The sequence below is a fragment of the Rhipicephalus microplus genome, chromosome X, assembly GCF_043290135.1.
Source record: "Rhipicephalus microplus isolate Deutch F79 chromosome X, USDA_Rmic, whole genome shotgun sequence".
NCBI lineage: Eukaryota > Metazoa > Arthropoda > Arachnida > Ixodida > Ixodidae > Rhipicephalus > Rhipicephalus microplus.
The window spans coordinates 136,313,785-136,330,911 of record NC_134710.1 but is presented as its reverse complement, the minus strand read 5'-3'; the positions used below and the strand labels follow the sequence as shown (position 1 = coordinate 136,330,911).

The 17,127-nt window shown below is 41.7% G+C and overlaps 1 long non-coding RNA gene across 1 annotated transcript in view; it reads left to right on the top strand.

The window, feature by feature from the left end:
* LOC142775783 (uncharacterized) overlaps positions 1 to 11,912 on the top strand; it is a 670,285-nt gene extending 658,373 nt beyond the window's left edge. Inside the window, exon 4 of the long non-coding RNA XR_012887005.1 lies at positions 11,802 to 11,912. This is a non-coding gene — a long non-coding RNA (uncharacterized LOC142775783). The remainder of the gene's footprint in view (positions 1 to 11,801) is intronic.
* Positions 11,913 to 17,127: the final 5,215 nt, after the last annotated feature.

The window sequence follows — 17,127 nt, the reverse complement described above, 5'->3', positions numbered from 1 at the left end:
AATGGCGGCGCTGCGCCGCCGTCAGCGACACCTGGACGGCCGCGTGAAAAGCGCCCGGCCGCGGGGAACCAGCCGAGCAGAGGACGGCCCACGACGGCTCGCATGGGAGGGGCGTCGGTTTGCACGGATGGCCCCTCTTCTGCACCCCCCCTCGAGAGCGGCGGCTCATTTTGCGGGCCCGTCGAAGGCGCTAAACCATCCTTGTCAACGTCGACTCTGACTCGGCAGGCATGAGCCCCGCCACTCCTCCCTTATTTGCCACACGGACCGCTCACAATGCTACTCGTTATGCCCGGGAATGCCTGGCAAAAAAGAAGGGCGCAAAATCGCATCGGGATAAATTTTGGCCGCGAGACAACTTTGTATGAGGCAGCAGCAAAAAGCTGAGGACGCGCAGATGCTCGAACATTTGTGTGGGGCCCTCCTCAGCGGCAGCCCTTTCTTGTCGGCTTTCTTTCGCCTGCTGCGTCATGTCTCTTCTTTGGACGATGCACTTCTTGGTAAATTAAAATAGGTGAATTATAGTCTAATCACGTTGATGTGGTCAACTATGCCGGCATTTCACAGAACCAAGTGACTTGTGTTGAACTGTCACTTAGGAACTTGGGTCATGCACTATGTGTAAAATCAGTCGACTGCGTGTGTAATCACTGTTACGGGTATTTGTGAATTCATCCAGGTCCTTGCGCTTAAAAGCACACGTTGCATCGGGTATGTGTGTAACAGTGGTGTATCTTTTATCTTTAACTCGTGGCTTTAATTTGCGATGAACTGCGACGCCATGGTAAATAATTTTCATTAGTTTTGGAAGAATTAAAAAAAATCAACATGTGGTAGCCGCCTGCGTCCACCTCAGGGTTTATCTTCAGGACCTGAATAAAGTTAACATACCATACCATTGAGGGAGGGGGGTGATGTTAGCAGTCATACTTCGATACTGAAATAGTATACCGAGTTAGCGAGAACATGCATCAGCTTCACGGATACATTATGAAGAAAGTAGGCGGCAGCGTTTACACAGGATTGGTATAAGAATCCCAGCCGCGCACACTACACTATGTTGCCCGAAAGGCATGATCTACCCCGAATGCATGAGTTAGATCTATAGAAGCGCCTGTACTATGCCAACCATATTTTCTACTGATTTCCACCGATTTGCAACGGAGGGTCAGCGTTGATCGTATACTACATGAAATATACCACGACATGACCCAAGGTAAATATATTCTTTAGTGTATACTTAGCAAAGGGCAGGCGGTGTCTGTTTACTCACAGCCGGCATTACCATCTATAGAAATTCCATGCTAGTCTATAAGATAGGTGCGTCTCAAATGTGATTCCAATTTTAAGAAAAAATCTCGACCCATCATATTGGCCCCGCGTTCAATAACTGAGGAATTCGTGCACACCTGCACAAGGTCCACTTCGCACAAAGCACTTAGAATGGAGTGCAATTGTACAAGGACAAACGAATTCCCTATATGCGCGCTGTATACGGAGCGGAAACCGCAGGACGAACGAGAAGACTGCACGACATTAAGAGCTGTTATTTCACACACAACATCACCTGTTCGTTCAGTGCTTCTCTGATGAGCACTGCCTCGCCACTGAGCCCCTGCGTATACATCATCCAGTATACTTGTGAAGTAAATCTCAGCGAACGCTGCGTGCATACATGAAAGAGCGCGCCCCATTCAAAACACGAGGTCAACTGGAGGCTAAACAATAAGAAAAAAAAGTGAGGATTAATATTCAATTGCCTCTCACATCCACACCTGCCTTATAATTGTCAATTTATCCAAATTACCATGGAATGTCTTTCCTTGATCTCTCGCGTTCGGCAACAGAAATTTATCAGCAGAGCATATTCCCATCCTTGTGGTTCTCATGCCGTATATAGCTGAAAAACAGGTCCCATATATAGGTAAGAATTTCGTTTTGTATTTGCCGCAGTAATATAGAGTTTCAAGGAAATTACACCGTTAAAAAGGGGAACAAAACGAAATAAATAAATAAAGAAAATAGCATGCTTCTAAATAATTTCACAGAACGAGAAATCGTACAACTTCATTAAGAAGACTCAATGTTGTTCGTGATTTTGTGGGCAGTTTTCATCATATGTTGACAGTTAATGCGTTTAACTTCAGCCTCACAATAGCGCATAACGTAAAGTGGCATACACATATTGATAACGCTTGCTCTATGGGCTTCACATAAGTTGTACTTAAGAAGAAAACTGCAGCGTACAAGTATGGACGTAAGACTTCTTGCTTTTAAAAATTTTATATGGCCGATACTGGAATATGTCAGTATTGTCTGGTGTCCTCATCAGAAAGTGCTAGTAAATAAACTTGGAACGAATACAACGGCTTGCGGCTCGCTTTATATGCTCCAGATATAAGCAGAGCGACTCAGTCACAGAAATGCTACAACTCTGTTATCTCGGGACGGTGCACAAACACAACCGTAAAGATGGATTAAAGTTTCTTTTTCAGTTATTGGAAGGTGAGTTTAAAATGAACAGAAACGACTACGTACAACAAACTCGGAAACCGAGCGAGAGGGCATGCAGACCGCAAACGAAACCTTACTTTGAGCGAACGAAGATGTACCGTTATACTTCCTACCTTGAAGTAATCGAAGAATGGAATAGGTGGCCGAGTAGGATAGTCATGATGTTAATGAATTTGTGTCTTTCTTGATTTACATGTATGTGACTTACTATAAAGATTATTGCAATTGTTAGCTACTGTATTGGGAATGCAGGTGTGTTTTCGGTTGGATATTGCAGAGCTTGTATGGATTTCTATAATTGTGTACCTGGTTTATCGTTCTGAAATATATGCGCCTACTTTGTACAGTGTGTCGTATACCTTCCCTGCAATCACCCTGAATAGAGGGTTGACAGTATTTGCAAATAAATAAATAAAATAAACAGTGATGCTTAGGGGGTTTGAGGGAAGGGCGACAGTGTTGCGTGATTGTGCAGAGAGGGGGAGGAGATATTGAAAGGGAGGCGCCTGTACGGGAGAGGTATGGGGAACAGGCAGAATGGCTGGATGTGGGCGAATACTTCTCGATTTGTGTCGCACCCTTTCGACCAGCGTGACTTAAACGCAACCACCTCCTGTAAACGAGGATGGGGGAGAGGATGAGAGCAAGCGCCCCTTGAAAGCACACCATTCATCTATCCACTTCGCATGCGGTAAAAGACAAAGAGAAAAGCGATTGGTTGAGTGAATGATTTATTTTATGACATCGCTAATGTGCTATCAAACATTACGAACTTTGAACTTGCATCTTGAAGCTCGTGTGACGGAGACATTGCCTTTATGATAGCTCAGCTGTACGCAGAGTTTATATTTATTACCTGCATAGAAACAAGCAGACCTAATTTGCAGGCTTTTCTACTCCTCCCCTTCTTTTCAACCGAAACTCCGACAGCAGTTTTCAGGATCAAGCATGTTGAGTGAGTCGGAGTCACTTGATTAGTATCGCACGTGGTGACGAGAACATCATTCTTGGCGTATAGCTCATCGTGTTTTTACTGTTTTCGTTTCAAAATCCGGGTGAAGAAAATCTGGCCATTATTAGGGAAGAGCACATTCTTTGGTTAGTATTTATTTATTTATTTATTTATTTATTTATTTATTTATTTATTCTTCATTTAGTTATTTGTTTATTTATTTATTTAGTGAGTTATACAAATCTAAATGTGCAAAAAAGAAACATGAAGAATCCCGAATTCTGTGCTAAATTAAAAAAATAATAATAACCGCATCCGTTTCTTGTGAACTTCGTGTGATTGAAACCTCTAAGTGAGCAAACAAAATTGACGAATTGTACACCGCATGTCCACTCAACTCAGGCCGCAGAAATGTACTGCAGGCATAGATATATATATAGACGCAAAACGTTTGGAAGTAATCAACAAATGGTAAAACAATATGTGCACAATAGAGCCAACGCTTTACCAAGTATAGTTGGTAGAAAATTACCAAAAAGTAAACGCGTTTAAGAGGCCCAGACGAAAAGCTAGGGCAAAAAGACATGCATGGCGCATATATGGCGTTTTCGTCTCTCAAGCGTAATCCTGTATATCTCGAATTGGTCCTCATCAGGGCGAAGTGGGATTTTGCGAAGCTTCAGTCAACAGTGTGGTAGTTCAAGCAATATGTAATCTTGCGAATTATATTTTAGTCTTCAGACACATCAGATCAAATAGACACTGTGCAAGATGGCGATTTATTCCGCGAATCGCAGGGCTCGGAAGGCTACAGCTTAATTATTTTATTGCTGCTCGAAATAACTGGAAGAGAAAAGGAGGCTGTAACGAAAATGTTGCGCACAACTAGCTGAATCTAGAGGTTTATCTATTATATTCAATTATATTCATATAAAATGGATGCGACGTATAACTATATATTTGCTCAGCAAATATATAGGTTGGTTGCAAGTGTATCTGAATGAAAAACTTAGAATTGATCGGAAACTGGAGATTTTTTTTTCTTTTTTATCGCACTGTGGCACGGTATACGAAATGGCGTGGCCCTCGTAAGTTTGCAACATTGTGATGTATTGGAGCACATTGGCTATATATTGCTTGTTACATCTTAAAGAATATAGCGTGCAAGGTTGAGCGAAAGAACAATGTGCTTGCTCAAAAGGATCGATCGTCCCGCGAAATGCGTGGCAAAGCGGTAAAATTAACATTACTGGAATCAAATGAACCTATACATCCACCGACTCACTCCAAGGTCCCCACGGCTTCCTAATACGTTAAGAACTGTCATAAAATACGAACTGCGGCTGTTTTAAACTGCGTCTGCATACGTCCTCTCGTTTGTCTCTTTGTTTTGCGCTGAACACCATTATCACTCACTTGTTTCAACTCGCCAAGCAAGCAGCGTTGCTCTGTTTTATGCTGCAATGTGTATAAAACGTTGCATTCACGCGAGCCTGTAATGCATTTTCCCCGTGGCTTTGCGCCTCGCAGCGCGAAACAACAGATCACGATGATAGAGAAACGACGCTAAGTCATGTTGAAACACTTGTATATACTCTACATGTGCAGTACAAAGAAAACAAATAAATGAAAACCGGGGATTCGAACGAAATGATATAATTTTCGCTCGTCGCTATATATAGAGGTAAACGGAAGTGTCGCCAAGAAAGGCGTCCTTACGCGTGTTTGTCAGCGCAGTTGCGTTCGATGTTCAACGAATCCATATGGCTTCGTTGAACCTCGTTGAGCTTCGTTGAACTTCTTTGAGCTTCGTTGAGCTTCGTTGAGCTGCCGTCAGGTGGAATTCCACCTGACGGAAGCTCATCCTATATGACATGTGAGGGAAGCGGGCACGGCTTCATCCGTGGTGTGAACGAAAACTCTGCGATGCGCTTCATGGAAGAACTTCATTAAAAAAGGAGTCACCAAATATTAGGAAACGTTACCTGAGGCAGCATCGATGGTTATGACCTATATACGATCTCGATATCAATATCACGCGTTGACTCCATGGCACAAGCACTTTTTCGTGATAAAATGGGGGGAAAAATCGGTGATTAATTTTTCTTCGGTGAAAGAATGCTCAGGTCCTTGCATGTTCGCACGTCCTTTCACGGAAAGACAACGGCAACTCTGTAGTGCGTGTTTCCTGCATACGGGTGCAGTTACAGTTAGACTGGATGCATGGGAACCCCTTCGAGCGCATATCTATAGAGCTTGCTCCTCTTGCATGTACTACGAAAACAGCACAGGCACTTTCGTCAACGACCTAGCGTCTTTGAGCAGTATAAATGCGTAAAAGGAAGATATATGTCGCCTGCTTAACCCGGTCTCTTACACCCATCGCTGCATGCATATATACGCGACATATTCGTCTCTGCGCGCTGTGGTTGCGAGCCTCGCCCTGTTTCTCGTTGCTGCGACGGAAGATTCACCTCACGCTGCCCGTACATGCAATGCAGTGGTGTTCTGAGCGTATATGCGCGTATCCCGCTTTCGGATGATGTCAGTGGGTAAGCGATACAAGGAGGCCCGAGGGTGCGAGTTTTTTTTCTTAAGTCTGCAGACTGTAGCGGCGTATGCATTTTGTGTTGCGCATCGGTTAACGTATACGCACGAAAGGTCGACAACTCGCTCGTAAAGATTACTTTGGAATTTTTTTATGCCTCATAAGATAAATTTGATCAGTGTTACATGTGCACACCGTGAATTGTTTTCTGACTTCTTGCTGAAATATTACTTTTGACCATATAGTGACGTGTTCCGATGCCTTATACGTTGTGCAAACTATAAACCCTTAATCGTGTCCTAGTTAAATGGCTGCTATATTCAGGAATGAAGACAACATATATATGTATATATATATATATATATATATATATATATATATATATATATATATATATATATATATATATATATATATATATCCGCCTTCCTGGCTATATCGAGCCCTTGAAAAGGGACCTGATTAAGCGTGTTGTTCCGTGTATACCTTTTCCAAGCCTCGCGTCGAACCCTATATCAGAAGTTACCCATATGTGGGATATGAGAAAGGCTTGCTTTTCAAAATGCCAGCATAAGCCGACGCTTTCTGCAAAGCTTTCCCCTTTCTCTATCGCCTCCTTCACTCAGTCCTGATCTTTGCGGGAAGTATTTTGTGATTGCGGCTCGCGGTGAGCTTAAGACCCCTGCTATATAAACTGAAACAGTCAACTTTTTTTAACATAGCGTGTTTTTAATGCGTATTTCAGCTTTTTCGTGTGTTCCACGCTTCAACAACAACAACAACAACAACAACAACACAACAACAACAACAACAACAACAACAACAACAACAACAACAACAACAAAGTGTTCTTCCTTTCTAAATTCAATTTTTTAGTTGCCTTTCGCGATCGACCATCGGCGAGGCGGCCGTGTCAATCAGTCGCATCACTTCCATGATTGGCGGAAATTCGCAGTTTATGCAAGACAAAATGCCTATGTACAAGCAAGACAGAAATGAAGGGATGAAATGCCCAGAAATCTTCCCAGAAGAAACATCGATGCCTATACGTTTTGACTACGTTTCTTCGTCAGGGCACCAACAGACACAGACAAGTCCTGGCTGCTCTGACGAAGTCAATGCACCTTTGTCGAAACTTGGGTTCCAGCAAGATTTTTTTGTTCTACAAGTTCTCAATAGATTGAAATGCCTCCATATAACTTTTTATTGTTCCTGATCCGGAGCGGATACTCCGGAATGGTCTAAATCACTGGTTGGCAACATGCAGCCCACGGGGCAGAATTATGCAGCCCCTGACATGACGTCAGAGCTACATTTCCTAGTCTCTGCGTCTCTCAAGGCCGACATGTCCGACAAGGCCGACATTGGACACATATGGGCGTGACGGCTGGGAGAACGCCAGCCTGCAATAACTGAATTGGAAATTCGTGAGAAAAATAATCTCTCGAGAAACACTATAGTTATCCAAAACGACTCCACTTTATACGTATAGCAGAGATCCGCTGGCGCATTTTGCCAAAATTGCAGTGTCACACTACAAAGCATGTGACTTTCTAAGACAACTGAAAACCATCCGTGTCATCAGATGGGATCCTATTGTTCAACACTGAACACTCAGGGAAGCCACACTGTTTGTAGTGCGACTTTTCCGGAGTCTTCAAACAATTCTATACTGTATATAACCGGGAGTAGTTTTCGATAACTAGTTTATTACGTCAGATACAATTTTTTTTTTCGATTATCTGCCTTTCAGTTACGGCAGGCTGCAGCTTTGGCTGACGAGAGCTGGCGCTACGTGCAGATGTCCCCAAATCCTGGTGATGAATGAATGGATGAATGGATGGATAAATAAATAAATAAATAAATAAATAAATAAATAAATAAATAAATAAATAAATAAATAAATAAATAAATAAAATATAAATAAATAAACATTATCGTCGGGGTATATTACACTTAGTCTTCGCCTGTGCCGGGTTTAGTCGCGCGCCAGTGCAAACACTACAACTGTGAAATCTGACTGTTGGTTGTTTCTTAAGTGTTAAGCACGAGAAGCCAGGGTATACGTCAGCGTCGGCTGTATATCTGTCCCTATATACGAATCTTCAAGAAACTGATGCTATCCCATACCACATATTCCTGGTGCATTTACATTCTGTCCACAGGCGAGAGAAAAGGCAACAAACAAACCGAAGCGAAAGGAAGGTTAGAAAAGAAACCAGAAAAAGTGCTTGACGTATTGATATGCACTCGCGCTAATATAAATTCTAGGGCAAACGAGGTGCTGTTCGCTCGTGAAAAGGGTTGCGATTCGCTGTCACAAATCACGATAGCCTGGGGTGTCATTGTTAAGCGTTAACGACCACTTATGGCACGTTATTGCACGTAAAAAGAGATTGGCGAATTAAATACTTGATTTACGCGAAGCGATGACCACGCAGTTTGCATGTCACTGCTTGGTTTCAGCGAGGAATTGCCTATATAAAGGCAGGATACGGCTGCTATCATTACAAATACTGCTTGAGGGTGCTACTGGGCAAAATGTTATCTCACTGATGTTTTTATAACGCCGCCTACATGTATGGCCTGACCTGCCGTTTTGCACGCACTGTTTTTTTTTTTTCGGGGGCGGGGGGGGGGGGAGACCTTTGAGGCATTGTAAACTAATAAATAAACGCGTTGGAAGTTCGTCTTCATCAGCCTAGAAGACGACGTTCACCATCATCGCCTGTGCTCCTCATGAGCAGCCACTCGCTCGATGGCATGAAGCCATCAGTTCAGTTGTTCCATTAAAAGTTCAGTTGTTCAATTCCTGGCGGGCGTGCCGTCTCTCGATCGTTCCTGCACGACAGCCTGGTAGCCGGCGGACCTCGAGGTCGACCACAAAGCGCAACTTCATGTATACAAGACTTCCAATGATCCGTTCATCATTTAAGAAGCTAAAATAAATGACTGAACCGCTTCGTGGACCACCAATAAAAAGAATATTTTCTTTTAGGTAAACAATTCTTTCTTTTTTTTCTCTTCCTCGCGCGTTTTCTTTGCGCGTCTATCTTTGGTTAGCACAGCACGGCTTCTTAGAGATTCAAATAAAAATAGTTACAGCTCCCAAATCTTGTTCGTCGCTGGTGTAGACGCGGGCCAGTGATTGTTCCGCCTGTGCAGTGTGTTTTCTCCGGCACTCGAGAGCGCCCACCAATGACAGAGTGTGTATACATGAACACAGGCTGTAATTGTAACGTGCAGGACGACATGAATGCTGAAGAACAGGACACGGTGCTGTCAGACCGAGACAACGAATGCGCGATGTACGCCATTATACCCACTAATGCTAAAACACTTACGCGTACAAAACCTGGCCCTTCGACTGATCATCTCCTGTAGACATCTTGAAGTTGCCTCGAGGGAGTGCCACGTCGTTTACACACGGCAACGCATGAAGTGCTTCGACCAAAACCGAGCATCAACTATCATTTTGCATAAGCTTGCAATTCATTTTCGATCATGTGCATCGACCAGATTTCCACGCTTTGGGAGGAGTCTGCATGTCATTTCAAAAACGAAGAATGTGCGTCTGACGTTCAACACACACACACATATATAGTGCGTATGAAAGCTGGTTATCATTGATGCGGCCAAGTCGGAATACGTCCTACCTTGTCTGCTGTCAGAAATATTCCATGCATGAGGAAAGCAGACGTCTTGTTTATTTTAGAGTGCCTTTGACAGATATGTTAGGTACAGCGACGTTGCGATCATGAAGGTCCAAAGCGTCTGACGACAGCTTGTTTGAAGAGGCTGCAACAATCTTCACGTGGCGTTCTTCTTTACCTTAAACAATTTAGTTCCTTGGAAGCCCTCGGTGTGGAAGAAGGCTCGCGAAATATAATTTACCAGCAATACTTCAAAAGTCACGACTATCACTGTATGTGAATCGCAGGTTATCTGGATTCAAACTGGAGAGTTCTGGTTCCCTTTGTTTTAGTTCAATTGTATGCAAAAAGACAGAGAAAAACTGTTGTAAAATGAGCGGAAAATGGTGTAACAAAAAGATAGCTGCCTTGGCATGTTAAAACGCTACATCACATGCAAGAGGCCAAATATCGACAGAATTGTAAATTCGCTGCCATTACGCGCTCCTATTATTTTAGCGAATTTCGGCGCTTATATACGAAGGAATTCAGCGAACGGTATATAAGCGATCCTATAGCAAAGCCAGTTAACTGGGGGTGGCCCACTTGTCGTATGCCATTTGACAGTGAACAATTGCTAGGAGCCGTAAATGTGATCCTAAATGCAGGGCTTGGCCCAGTGGGACAGACGCCCGGCTCGACTCCGGGAAGTATACATGCTTCGATTTCTACCGCTGGACACCCACCGGTTTATAGAACGCATATGACTGAGCCCTTCGGCTAGTCATTTGATGTTTCAGGTATAGTTGAACCATTGCTTCAAATGGTGTGCGATATATATATCTACCAATAACTTCGTTCAACAGTCAGTTCACGTCCTTCTGTAAATATTCGTACCATGTTTTTAACATCGTCCCTGAAAAGAGCGTATCTTTTCAATTTTCTTGTGCATTATTGAGCAGTTCGACTGTACCATATAGTACATCTTTAAATATTTTGGCAGGACATGGAACACGCTGAATAAATAGTAGTTTCACGGCTGTGTGTTCCCCAATATGAGTGACAAGGCAATACACAATTGACAATCGACAAGGCAATATATATTGCCTTGTCGATTCGAAATTGAGCGTAGTGTTTTAAGGCACTGCTGTGACACCACAGAGCTTAAACATACATCACGGATCCATTATATACGCAAAAGTGAAGGATAATGGCAAGATATTGATAAATTTTGTCTAATCTCTTGCAATACTATTCAAATAGGTGCTACAATTTTGCAATAATTTTGGCGTTAACGTATATATATATATATATATATATATATATATATATATATATATATATATATATATATATATATATATATATATATATATATATATATATATATATATATATATATATATATATTTATATATATATATATATGGGCAGCTGAGTTTTCGCACAAGAAGATCATGCCCGGTTCATATGATCTCATTTGTTTCGTTGCAAGTGCAAGTTTATTGCTGCATTTTCTCTTCAATGAAGCGCGACCGAGGTAAGACATAGAGAAGCTTTCACGTAGCTATGGTACCCTGTCCGTAATTGTTGGCGCATGAGCAGTGGGGGAGCGGACGGTCGCAAGGGACAGACGCAACCCCGAGCAAAAGCTGTTTCACATCTAAAAAACGCATTGGCTACTTTTTGGCTACTTGCTTATTCCTTCGAATAGAACAAAATAGGACCCCCTATTTCTGAACACGACTTTAAATTGCAATCGGAAGTGAAAAGGACAACCAAAAGCGTGCCACATTCTGGGCGCTCTGCACAATAAACATTAAAATCGGATAACTGACAACCTCTTTGTCTTTTAGCCTTTGTGAACTGATTGATACTCAAAAGCACTGACTATTCAGACTTCCTCATCACGCAGTAAGTGATTGCAAAAAATAATACAATACATCGATTGAGTTACGCCCATGTCACACGGCAATTTTAGAAGCTTTGAGTATAGAAGCCGCAAGGGGCCCGTAATGCACTGAAATACCTTCTCCGCATGCAAGATTTTGCGTCTAATATTTCTGAAAACATTCTCAATCGTACACGTGTGATTAGATAAACTATAATTTATTCACACCTAAACAAGGAAATCATATTTTGGCTTTTATTACAGATGCGTACACCTGCAAAAAAGCTGGATGTTGACGGAAATGCTGGAAACACTGTACTTTTGTTCTGTTAAGCGTTTTCTCTAGTAAGGCAATAAACTCTTCCAGTGAATTCATTCCATGGTTACTGGAAAAGTGTTTCAGGGCACCTTTATTAAAGTTCTTGGCTGACTGGGGTGATGTTTATACTTTGTTGACTGCGGCTGTTTCGTGTTTGTATTTTCTTCTGTAACTACAGATTACTGGCGACGAGAGTACTTCCTTCCACCGCTAAGGAAGATCACTGAACTTCTGTGCGAGAAGCTTTGTTTAACTTCCTTGTTGTAAGGGAGACCGTGTGACGCGGACCGCATCTCTGTTGTCGCATATACGAGGGAGTTAAACGGAGTTCACGGGTGCCCGCGTTAAGAAAAGTCATGCGACACGCGTTGCCACCCTGTCAATGGTGAGATTTATTATGAAACTCGTATTGTTTGCGTTGCTTCGGTGCGTATACGTTTTATTAGCAATATTATGTGCTTACACAAGAGATTAGCGCAAGGCCTATAAAGAGTGGCATGAAACGCTAGCGCAAAGCTCTGCGTATACCCTATTCTAAAATGGCTTGTTTCGCAACAACGCAAGAAACTTCGTTATATTGAACCAAATAAAGGTTATAAAGTCAGCTATTTGAATGCAAAGCCAGGAGGCCTTGCATTCAGAGATATAAACGAAAATTTCACCATTATTTTCGTACACGCGTGGCTATACTGCAAAAATGTTTTCCCTTGATTACGTAAATAGGCGTACGTAACATACTGCCAAACACTTCCGTAAACAGAAAATGGTACAAGAGAGATCACGTAGAACACATAGAACGTACAGCCCGTTCTACCTTCACGGAGATCTCCGCAATGAAGAAATATAGTAACGGCTGCTATACGGAACAACGCCTGCTCCGTAGGGCCATTTCCCACACAACATTCTTAATACTATTGCTACATATCCGTAAATAACAAACGTGTTTCCATTAGATTCACTATGAGGCATACGCAATCAGCAGATCCTTCTTCTGCAAGTGCAAGGTCAGTCAAAATTTCCCAGACCACTGTTCCAACTAATCCTGTGGCAGCGTCACCTGGGAACTTTTGACTGCACCTGGGCATGCTAAAAAATTTACGAAGTGAATTCAGATGTTTAAAAACCAACAAGTACAAGTTTTCTATTCACTGAAATTGAATTTTATTTTCCCATGATAATAAAACAAAATACAGCACATACATGCTAGAAATTGTGTGAACAAAAAATTGTCAAAAAAATTATTTTATTTTGGCGGCTTTCTATCTGGAATTCATAATACGAAGAAGGAATATCATAACCTTTAGATACCCAAAGCATCTGTGTTGTTTTCCTATTGTAACAGTATTGCGCAGACTTCTTTTCTGAAAAAGAGGAAAAACATTTTGTCAGCACAACCACACCAGGCGAATACAGAGCAAAAAAACAGAGCGAGCACAAATATTTATTCATTTCAAGACTCCTAATAGGCCTTGTTAAAAGCACCGGCTTGCAGCACAAAAATAAATGATCACACATAATAAAACTTATACATATCATACAGAATGAAATGGCTGAAAGCACAAACAACTTCATAAACACACCAAAATATTGGCTAACAATGTTAGAGGAGGCGAAAGGAGCAAAGGAGTAATTCAATGTATTTAACAATACAATGATGAGGGTTATGCCATGCAAAATCACCTGGCTTTTTTCTGACCATCACGGATATGGCGGAAAAAATTTTCACGTTTCTCGAAGTCTGAAATTTGTCCTGGTCATTTAATTCCATTGCCAAAAATTTTGCTTTCTAGTTATGAGAGTCTGTGGTATGGCGTCGACTTAGCTAAAAGTCGTTAACAACAATTTTTTTCAAATATCGTTTTGGAATGCACTCAATAAATGACATTTCCAGCAAGGTAACGAAGTGATCTAACTGAAAATAATCACTTAATTATGCATATCAATTCTTCAAGAGCTTTTCCCACGAGCCATATTGAATATTGTTGCCAGTTGTGGGACTTTTTTCTGGTAACATGGTAAATTCCAAGGACACAAATAAAATATGTGCTGGTGACTTTTTTGACATGCTACAAATTAAAACTTATTTACGCGCTTATGTTTGGCAGGTAGTCTAAAAAATTGTGAATTTCATTTTTTTTTTGGGGGGGGGGGGGAGCTCTGTATTCAGCATCAAAAGCTTGCCTTGGTGGTAGGACAAAAATATGCACAACATGTCATGTTGAAGCTCTATGTACTACCTCAATATAGATGAAGTTACTAAAGGGTATTATTTTTTAAAACTCGAGAAGTATTTTTTTCAAATGACGTATCTCTACCAGCTTTACCCCTACTTAACTAAAGCGGCATGAAGCACTCGCAAGGGCAATATTCAACAGACTTCCACGGACTTGAGGTACACACAGCAAGCTTGATGCGGAGTGATTGAAATTGGAATGGGGCTATCATCTGCATTTCATTAACAACAGAGGTGCGCTACGATGAATGTCGCTAGAGTGTGGAGATCAGCAGCGTAGCAAAAATATAGTTTTTGCGTGGGGTTGATGTGTGAGGGGAAGGTGACTTCGGCCATACTTTATGTGCATTCTTGTGTGTTTGTATGCGTGCATGTAGGTATGCAGATGCAAAACTAAGAAAATCACAACATATCTAAGATGTGAATGATGATGTGTGGGGCGAAGCTTCAGAGGGTGTTATCGGTAACCGTGAATCCGTCCGTCCGTCTGTCACACACACCAGCGCCTTCTGCTGAATCATCGATAAACTAGCCGGTCACGAACCGGTCACACTATAAGGACAATCCACGGCTTTATGATGAAAAATACTTGGACTGTGCTGGGAGGGGGAGAGTTAAGCAGCTCCTCCTGCCTTCCTGGCTACGCCACTATTGATGACTCCCAGATGAGCCATCAAGCCGTTAAAGAGTATACAGTACACAATTATTCCTTACGCACAACATAAACGAGACTTTTACCCTGGCTACCAGTTCTCAATGGATTATTTTTTTTTTCGCTTCTGTATTCATATGACAGGCTTTAGGTCTCAGGGAGCAGGGTGCTCTCCTGAAAGCCAGAAAAATAAGAAACGGTTGTTTTACGATAGCGTTTATCAGTGTACTGCATCAATGCTACAAGCATGCTATGAGACATATGTGCTGAATACGACTAAATATTTTTAGTGAATGTATAAAGCACACCTATTGCATTTGTGGAACTCTCCAGGAAAGCAGGATGTCTGACTTTATATCTGTAAAGCTGCATGGCTCCCCTGGAAGTCACCATACTGAACCCAGTTCTTGCAGCACCCTTCCGTTGGCAATGGAATGCATACGATAACCCTATTCCCATTTCAATTACTCTGTAGAAAGCACCAAATTCGCTCTCTGTATTCAAGGTCAGTGGGATTCTGCTGAAGATTGCCCTTGCGAGTGTGTCATTTCGCTAGAGTTACGTAGGCGAAAGCTGGTGCAGATAAGTATTTCAAAAAAATAGGTTTTCGAACTTAAAAATCATAGCCTCTAGTAATTCCACCTATAATTCGCTTGTCCATAGAGATTTCCAATGAAATTTTGTGCATATTGATAGTCCGACCACCAAGGAAAGTCTTTGATGCTGAATACCGAGGTTTTCCCAGACAAAGTGACAGTCACAATTTTTTTCAGAGTGTCTGCTATAACATCAGTGCCTGAATAATTTTTAATTTGTAGCATGTTGACTTGGCACCAGTACAATTTTTATTTGTATCCTTGGAACTTACAATGTTCCCGGAAAAAATCCCAAATGTGGCAACTTTATTCAATATTGCTCGTGTGAAAAGCCCCCAAAGAATTCATATTCAAAATTAAGTCATTATTTTAAAGTTAGATAACCTCTTTAACTTGCCATAAATGTCCTTAATAGAGTGCATTCCAAAAACTTCTTTTGAAAAAAAATTTTATTTGACACCTTTTGCCTAACTTGGCGCCAAATAGGCTCTCGTAAATAGGGAAGAAATTTTTGGCAACAAAAATAAATGGCCAGGACGAGTTTCGCACTTCGAGAAATATGTGGAAGCTCTATCACCCATATTCGTGATGGTCGGAAATACGTTGAATGGTTTGGCATAAAATGACTCATTAGAGATAACATTAACACATCATTGAAGAAATGTATCAAATATCTTTAAAAATTAGAGAAAAGACACATTTGTGTGCTACATGCGGCGGTGTCTTCCTGTGACAGACGGCATCTTCAGATAAATACAAACAATAATTACGGCACTAATTAAAGAAGTTAACACAAGTATATATATAACAAGTCATAACAAGTCAGGGTCAAATGGGCGTATTGAACCCCTTCCTACAAATAGTACATAGCCAGTTTAAAGTTTAGAAAAAGTGGCCCCTGGTAATCACCACAGAGCGATGAATTATGCCCTGTTTAGCTGGCGAATCCGAAACCGATGCACCAAACAGTCATCTACCATTCACTTCGACAACGCCCTTCACGGCGACACTGTTTCTCTTGCATTGGGGGAAAAGATTAAGTGAGCGTTGATAAGAGGGCACAAAGCAAAGTGTCTAAATTGACGGTTGACAATGGCTAGAGAGACAGTGTCGTCATTGAGGGCGTTGTCGAAATGAATGGTAGATGTGCTGTTTGGTGCATCGGTTTTCGTTTCGACAGCTAAATTAGGCAGATTGCATCACTCCACGGTGGTTATCATTGGCTGCATTTCCAAAATTTTAAAGTGGCTATAGACTTTTTGTAGAAAGGAGTTGCATTTGCCCATTTGACTCGACCAGCTACTACCACTGGTAAAAAAGGTAATTGTCTTAATTGCTATAATTAATGCCGCAAATAATGTTTGTGCTTATCTGAAGATTCCTTTTGTCATAGGAAAGGCAATGCTTCAACTAGCACGCAAGTACCTCCTTTCTCCAATTTTTAAAGAATATTGGACACATTTCTTGAAACACCCTGTATTTATTACACATGTAGACAATGCGAGGTGAAAACAAACAATGAAGAACGAGCAAGAAGAAATAACGAGCTCATAAAGAGACAGTCCTGTAGCCAGGAATGTTTTTCGGAGGGGGGGGGGGGGCACATGTTGATGGCCATGAAAAATGACTTTCTTCAATACTTATGCTCAGTAGGACAACCCACAGCATGTGAATTCAGAGGAGGGGAGGGGGGAGAACTCCTGGGGCACCCTTCTGGGTACAGGCTTCCACTGAGCACACTTCCTTGGAATACAGCAGATGTCACACAAGCAGAAGAATCTTGGTCATGA